Raw genomic sequence first — 7105 nt, forward strand, 5'->3', positions numbered from 1 at the left:
TATACAGTACCGCTCAAAAGGATATCAACTTTGCCTGTTTTCAGTTGAAAATGACCAACTTTGACAGTGTATTTCGGTGTCACCTGATTGTCCGATAAATTAAATTTTGTATGGGCTGAACAGAGCAAAAATAGCACTGCATTTTTGCAGTTGACCTTTTTTCGTAGGGACACTATCTTGAAAGTTACAGGTTGTCAAAATGAACAGCTTCAAAATTTCGCTAATATGCTTTGAAAAAATATTATTAACTGGAACTTTCATGATTGTGTCCCTACAAAAAAATGATCAACTACAAAAATTATGTGCTACTTTAGCTCTGTCCAACCAATACAGAATACAATTCTTTAGACAATCAGGGGACACCGAAGCCTTCAACTTATTCGGAAACAATTTTCAGATTGCTCAATGATCCTTCTGATGACATTCTGTTCATTGACCAATTTATGAACTTAATTTTTCAATTTCTTCAGTGCATAGTAATTACTCTGGCTCAATAGGCAAAAAATGGTCCCAACCGCAAAGAATGGTCGCAAGATTTTGGGTGACACAACTTTCTGAATTGAATGGTCCCAACAGCAAAGATTGGTCCCAACCGCAAAGAATGGTCCCAAAATTTTGGGTGACACGAATTTCAGAATTGAATGGTCCCAACCGCAAAGAATGGAAATTTTTTAGCTGAAGGTGTGTGGCTGAAGGCGTGGGAGAGGCACTTTTTTGTTACCGAACCTTTCTCTTAGGCTTAGGTTTCTTAGAAATTCGGAAAAAAATTGACAAAAACGATTAATTTGTCAATTTTTGTCGTTTTTGTCAGTTTTTTTCAAATTTCTAAGAAACCTAAGCCTAAGAGAATGGTGAAAAGTGTTCTCCTACAAGAATCACACAGATTTTGTAAACTTTGTTTCCCTTTCAGCAAACTAATTCGGAGTCTCCTCGTAAAAAAAGTTATTTTGTGGCTTCTCAGTGCAAAAATGAGCATTTTCAAGACTCTCAAAATTAACATTTTTCTTATTTTTTTCTATTTTTTTTGTGTTGTACATGCAGTTCCAATCATGTAAATTGTATTTTTTGTGTTGGAACTTCAGAAAATTTTCAGACAAATTTTTTTGTAGATGGGTCATTTTTGAAAATTTAAGAAACTCCACAAAATTTTTTCTGAAAATAAATTCTGAACTATGCCAAAACCATCTTTACATCCGTAGTCATACGTACAAAACAAAAAAAATTGAAAAAAATGAGAAAAATTTTAATTTTGGGAGTCTTGAAAATGCTCATTTTTGCACTGAGAAGCGACAAAAACGACAATAACTTTTTTCACGAGATCGTTAAGCAAACTTGGAATGCAGATTTGAAATCAACGCAAAATTTCGGTTCTAGTGATATATATCTCGACATGTAACTCCATCTTGACTCGGGATCCTTCCCTAGTTAGCGCCCCTTTTTTTAGTATCAATTTTGAGGGACCATTCTTTGCGGTCGGGACCATTATTTGCGGTTGGGACCATTATTTGCAGTTGGGACCATTCTTTGCCTATTGAACCATTACTCTTATTGGGTGTCTTTCCATGTTTGTCTTTCATTTATTTTTCTTCAATTTTTTCTGTGTGCTCTTTACAATTCTTTCTATATAAAGACAATTTGGCGAATTGTCAGCACGAGGGCGCCTGTTTCAGTTGCCAAGCATTAAACCCCCCCCCCTCTTTTCCCGTATTCGCCCTTCGTTTCTTCTTCATTTTCCTCATTCTTCTTTTGCTCCTTTTTGATTGAAACACGATGAAAGTGCTGAACATGTTCTTGGTTATCCTACTGTTATTGACTGGCCAAGTGTCATCGGCTAACTTCTTTGTAAGTTAACACATAGATTTATCGAGTATGTTTAATACGATTGTAACTTTTAGACCAGTAAAATCTACTTCTTTACAACATCGTGTACCATGGACACAACTTCCACCAAAATGACTACAAAATCGACCACTATGGCCTCGACAACTGAGAAATCTACTTCGACTACGGGTTCGGATACGACTACTGTGAGTAAAGTTATCTTGACTTGGCGTTACAATTAGAAGTTTTCTGAGATATAGCTGCCACATGGTTCAAAAACAATAATTTTCGATGAGATTTACAAATCGAAGCAATGAATAGGAATCGGAAATTATTTTTATAATGTTGTCAGGGTGGTAGAACTCGATTTTAATATTTTCGACTAGTTAGGCTTGACAAAAAGTTCTTGATTTTCATAAGGAAACGCCGGAAACTTTTTCCATGAAACCGACACACTTTGCCGAGTCCTAACTCTGTCCCCAGCAGAATTTGGCTCACTATCTTTACTATCTTTACTAATAATATGACGCTGTAACACCTAGAAGGGTGGTGTTGAGAAGGAGGTTCAGTCGCCGTTAGGCGACGTGAACCGACTGGTCTTTACTATTAACAAACGCAAACGACTGTATGTTTGTTTGTCTGTCGCCGATCCTACCGCCCTTCCTTCTGAACCTATTTTCGTCAAAGTAAGTCCAAAAGATCAGAAATGTTCTATTAATGATGCCCGTCTTTTTCTTTTTTCAAAATTCTTAAAATGACGTCTTCTGAGGCAGAAACACTGATAAAGCATAAGGGAATCGACAGCGGAAAAAGGGGGAGAGACGGTCAAAGCGTCGTCTCTTCTTTCCTCGCTCCGGTCGCCGTTTCTCTTGGCCGCATGGATCAGGTAGGTGCGTCGCCGCGTCCGATCTGACAAGTTAAGCAATATTGACAACAGTTAATTGGCTCGAACACATGTCAGAACGTGAAATTTTTTTTGATATCATCGGATTCAGAGAAAAAAGAGGATTCCAAACGTGTAGTCCGTTTTCGAAGTGATCCACGTCATAAAAAGTTATGGGCCATTTTCTAAAAAAGTGACGACGTGAAGGATTTTTTGATATCATCGGATTCAGAACAAATTAAGGATTCCAAACGTGTAGTCCGTTTTTTTAATTCTACGAATATTCTTCAAACAGCTCGAATAGGTTCGAAAATTCTTCCAAACATCTGAAACCATTGTTTCGAAAATTCTTTTGAATACAAATATTTTCAAAAAATTTTATTCGAAGGCACACACTGTCTCAAGGATCCGTTGTCAGTCTTTCAATATAGCATTGAAAAACTTTCGGTCATTGAGAAGTTTAAAAAATTTACAAGAGCATCGATTTAAGCAGAGTTGCAACGGGCCGGGCCCGGATTTTCAGTACTAAAAAAATTCAAATTTTTTTTTCGAAAATTTTCCGATTTTTTTGGAAAAAAAATTTTTAAAGGGGGACACAACTACTTCTAAACTGAGAGTTTTTGATACGAATCGATTTAGAAAGCCAGGAAAAAGATAATCTTTTTATAGATTCATGTCTGAAAACGTGTCAAAAGCGAGTTGAGACCTCAAAATTTCAAAAATCTATGCTAGTCGTGCATTTTTTAAAGTACATTTCAGTAGAATTTCTCTTCGTCCTACACGTGAAAGCAATATTTTCAAAAATTCTCAAGAAAAAATTCGAAAAATGAACAATTATGATTGCATTTCACGTTCAGACGAGGAGAATTTCTATTGAAATGTACTGAAAAAATGACGACGGGGAGCGATTTTTGGAATTTTGAGGTCTCATAACTCGCTTAAAACTGATTTTTTGATATTCTTGTGAAAAAATTTGGAAAATTTTCAGACAAAAAAATTATTGAAAAAAAAATTCAAGTGAAAAAAAATTCAAAAATTCAAATCCGGGCCGGCCCGGAATTTTGCAAGTATGGATTTAAGGAAACTGAGCTTTCCCGAAAATTACTTTTTCAGACTACTTATTCGACTGTTTCTCCATCTTCCTCTACCACTTTGTCGCCTTCATCTCCATCTACTTCTACTACTCCAGTATCCTCAACCTTGTCTTCAACTTCCCCATCTGTTAGTATTTTTATATTTTCGGCAAAAAATATAACAATACGTTCAGACATCAACTACCACAACCGCGTCTTCCTCTTCCTCTTCAACCACAAATACCCCTTCCTCTACTTCATCTTCTAGAAATACTCAAACTTCGACTACTGTAACCGTGAGAAACTCAAAAAGCTGGGCTTAAGGTTATGATTATGTTTTCAGTCATCGACCGCTCCCACAACTACAACTACTTATTCTAGTGCTTCTTCTAGTTCATCTACTATCTCAACTGTTTCTCTCCCTCCAACTCCTTCTGCCTCTACTACAACTCCTATTCCATCCACCTCCGTTTCTTCTACATCTAGCGTAGTTCCTTCTTCAACAGTAATAACTTCCTACCAGTCCTCGTCCTCTTCATCATCCGTTTCACCTGCATCGTCTTCTTCCACCTCTTTGATTGATCCTTCCACCTCTACCCCTACCGTTTCTTACTCTTCTTCTACCGTCCCATCCTCTTCAACCATTGGTGTCTCCTCCACGTCTTCTACTGTTCTGTCTTCATCTACTCCTATGATCTCTTCCACGTCTTCTACCGCTCCACATACTTCTACCAGTGTAGTTTCTTCCTCGTCGCCTGCCATTCCATCCTCTTCATCATCCGTGTCACCTACATCGTCTTCCGTATCAACGTCTTCAACTCCTACTACTGTTTCTTCTTCTACTTCTTCTTCTTCTTCTTCTTCTTCTTCTTCTTCTTCATCTGAAACTTCTACGTCAATGCATTCTTCATCTACTTCTCCAAAAATGACATCTCCAGTTTCGACTACAGAAGAAATCCAAACTTCAACATCCACACTGCCAGCATCTTCCTCGGTTACCTCTCAGTCAGTTCCTATTTCGACTTCTGGTAGCTCCTCCTCCACTTCTCGCTTTTCCAGCCCGAGTTTGACTAGTTCGGCTGCTACTTCTTCGACGACAGAGACCACGCTGACATCCGAATTGATTTTATCTACAAGTACTTCTATCTCGTCATCTCCTTCGTCGTCAACGGATACTACCCCTCTGACTTCAACAACAACTACGAGCCAGAGCTCTGCAAGCTCAATTTCACCTTCCTCATCTACGGATTTCACCGCTCAGAGATCGTTAACAACACCGGTTACCAACATCCCGACTTCTACTAGTTCAACAGTGTCCTCCTCAACAACATCACCAACTGCTACATCCGAATTTGTTACAAGCGCCAGTTCTGAAACTTCTCCTTCTTCTATGTCTGTATCGACAACGTTGTCGACAGTCACATCTGAGTCACCAAGTTCAAGTTCTGTTAGTTCCTCTTCATCGACAACACTGCTAATTAGATCTTCTACAACATCGGATGCTACGACTGAGACAAATCCTACTAGCCCAGCTACTTCAGTTCAACCTAGTACTACCAGTTCTACTACCGTAGTCTCTACGCCATCGGCATCATCATCTTCTTCTTCTTCTTCAACACCAGAAGCGGTCCGTAGTTCAACAACTGGAAGTTCGTCTAGCAGTTTGTCTACCAGTTCAAAGCCAACGTCAACTTTGTCCACTTCGACATCAGAATCGGTGAGCTTCTTTAATTGTTTAAAAAACTATTTTCTGTACTTTTTTCCAGTCATCACTAGTTCCAAGTTCCGTTCCCACGTCTTCATCGTCGTCGTCAACTACCGTAACAACATCTAAGGCTGCTACAACTCAAACTACAACTAGCGAAGAACCTGCTATCAGATCAAGCACTGCTTCTTTGACCACTTCACAGGCACCAACTTTGTCATATCCTAATGCAACTATAGTTGGTTTCATTAAGTCTAACTAAAATCTTCACGCGTATTTTTTCAGACTCCGTCACCTTTCATATCCTCATCTGATTCACTGAAAACCACCACTTTGTCCGGAACAAAAACTTCCACCACAGTAAGATATACTTTCCAGATCTGAAATTATTAACATGCAATATTTCAGATCAAACCAATTGTTGAAGTGACTCATGTATTCGAGCCAACTCTAAACTATGGAACTTCTACTGTTGACGTGAGATTGAAAATGAGAATTTGAAGAAAAAAAAGTTTAAATTTAGACAATTGGCTCAGAATTTGATGAATATGAGAAGGAGGTCCAAATCATCAAGGGAGGCCAGAAATGTGGAGCTAACCGGGCTATAACTGCAATCAGCTACAAAACCACATACGTGAGTTGTTAAAAAACCAAACTTGTCAAATTTCGGCTAGGCTTCGATAAAAGGAACCTATTTTTGACCGATTTTTTTGAATTTTTCAACGATTTTCTATCAAAAAATCCAATTTCTTGATTCATAACTAGCTTTTGATTAAATTTTGAAGAATAGTCAAAAAATTCAACATTTTTGGAAAAAATTTCAAAAATTTCAAAAATTGGTTCAAAATTTAATTTTAAAAATTTGAATTTCAAATCCCGGGCTGAGAAAAATTCCAAATTTCCGACCGGTGACAACTTTGAAAAAAAACCATATCCTAAAAAACTAGGGATTTGCGTTCTTCTCTTTCATAATGGTTTTTCAGATTCCCGGTGTCTGCCTTTCAGCACCTTACACGGGACAAGCCGTTGCTATCTATCGTGAAAGACAGTTGAAAGATTTGAAACTGACCAAGATTATGGATTATGAATCCATCTTCCTTCTCACCCACAGAGAATGGTTAGCGTATGGGGATCCATACACTGCCCTTCTCCCTGGACTCGATATATTTGTGGTAACCCACTCAAAAAACACCGTAAACTAGTTTACCGGAAAATCATTGTAAATAAACGATTTCATTTCAGCAAGTCGCTATATTGAATGCCTCCAAGTTCAACTCGAGCTCTTTGCCATTCAAATATGAAGATATAAATGAAATCTTCTATGGGATGTGCTGGAACGTGGAAAAGTATGATAATGGAATGTTTGTGAAGAAAGTTGTGAAGAGCAAGCTCACTTGAAGATTGGCTTGGAAAATTCCGTTTACCGTAAAACCTGTAATATAATAGAGGCGCACCCGGTAGCCAGAGTTTGGAACATCCTATCTCGACTGTGTTTAAAGATATGAAAACTGTTTCAACTAAAAAAAATATTCTATGAATATTAAGCTACATTTTGTCAGTTAACAACTTTTTGATATTTCTTTTGGGAACCGAGATATACCGCTGCGAATAGGCACCGCGAGG

The sequence above is a fragment of the Caenorhabditis remanei genome, chromosome IV (assembly GCF_010183535.1).
Source record: "Caenorhabditis remanei strain PX506 chromosome IV, whole genome shotgun sequence".
Lineage (NCBI taxonomy): Eukaryota > Metazoa > Nematoda > Chromadorea > Rhabditida > Rhabditidae > Caenorhabditis > Caenorhabditis remanei.